Raw genomic sequence first — 1,282 nt, 5'->3', positions numbered from 1 at the left:
GGGGTCCCCAGAGTGGGCCTGATGAGGCCCTGGGGTCCTGGGGTGGCCGAGGCATTCCTTTCCCTCTTTTCTTTTCTCTCTCCCCACCCCCCACTCTCCTTGCCCTCCCCCGCCTTCCTCCCCCCAGCAGCTCAGTGGTCCATGGGTGGCTGTGGGAGGGCGGCCACCGCTCCACTGCCCTGGTGAGGATGGGCATCGCCATCATGAGAAGGGTTTCAACCAAATTCAAGAGTTGTGGTTTTTAATAGTGATTTTGTAGATCTTCAAGATGTCCCTGTTCATTTTTTTTGATTATGCTTTGATTTAAAATCCAGGCTCATTAGATGCTATAGGAAGAAACCTTTACATAATTTAGCACCTCTTTATAGACACACATTAATAAGAGATACACCTTTTAAGGGGATTCGGAGGGCCTGGTCCTCCTTCTCAGCACACTAGCCTTTATTACTATGTTAATTTGGAAACAGGTCATTGGAAATTAAGTTGCTTAAACTAGGTCACCAATTATAACTCTGCATCCTATTAGAATGAGAGCGTCTAAAATCTTTATTAGTTTCTTGTAATTAAAGGCAAAACATTTGGAGATGAATTATTGCTGGGTCTGTGTTTGTGCCTCAAGCCTCACCTCTGGCAGGAGGTGGAAAATACCCTCCAGGAAGACCCTGTCACTCTTGGCTTCTTGATGCATAGTCGGTGAAAGCCTTTTTGTGATTGAAGTCCCAGCAGGACAGAGGACAAATGAATAATAAACGAGGTTTTAAATCATTATTAATGAATTAACGAGAAAAAGTACCTTTAGCATAATGGGATTACTACCTTGACTAAATTTAGTCCTGAAAGCACAGGCCCCTCCTACAACAAGACCACCCCTGTGAGGCCTTGTTTGTGGGTAAAAGGCTGGGCAGAGGCTTCTGAGCCCCCAGGGGAGGGCCAGGAAAGACCGGGGAGTGGAGACCCAGCTCCAGACAGGCCTGAGGTGCTGGCTTCTGCTCTCCTGCTCTACACCACTTGAGCTCGTCAGCAAGGAGCTCTCTGAGTGAGCGGGAGACTAAGGCACAGAGAGTCTAAGGAGCTTGCCGAAGATCACGCAGCAAGTGGGTGGAAGCTGGGATTGGAATCTGTCATCTGGCTCCAGAGTCTGTGGACTTGTCCCCTCACTGTTGCCCACAAGAGGATGAATGAGGCTCCTTTCCCCCAAAGGTGAGTCCTATTCATTTCCAGACAGGGCAGCTCAGGAAACTGTGGGCCCATCACAGCCTGGAGGAGGAAGTGTTCCCTGGAA

Source organism: Galeopterus variegatus, unplaced genomic scaffold, assembly GCF_000696425.1.
Source record: "Galeopterus variegatus unplaced genomic scaffold, G_variegatus-3.0.2 Scaffold2156, whole genome shotgun sequence".
NCBI classification, from domain to species: Eukaryota; Metazoa; Chordata; class Mammalia; order Dermoptera; family Cynocephalidae; genus Galeopterus; species Galeopterus variegatus.
This window is presented reverse-complemented; position numbering follows the sequence as displayed.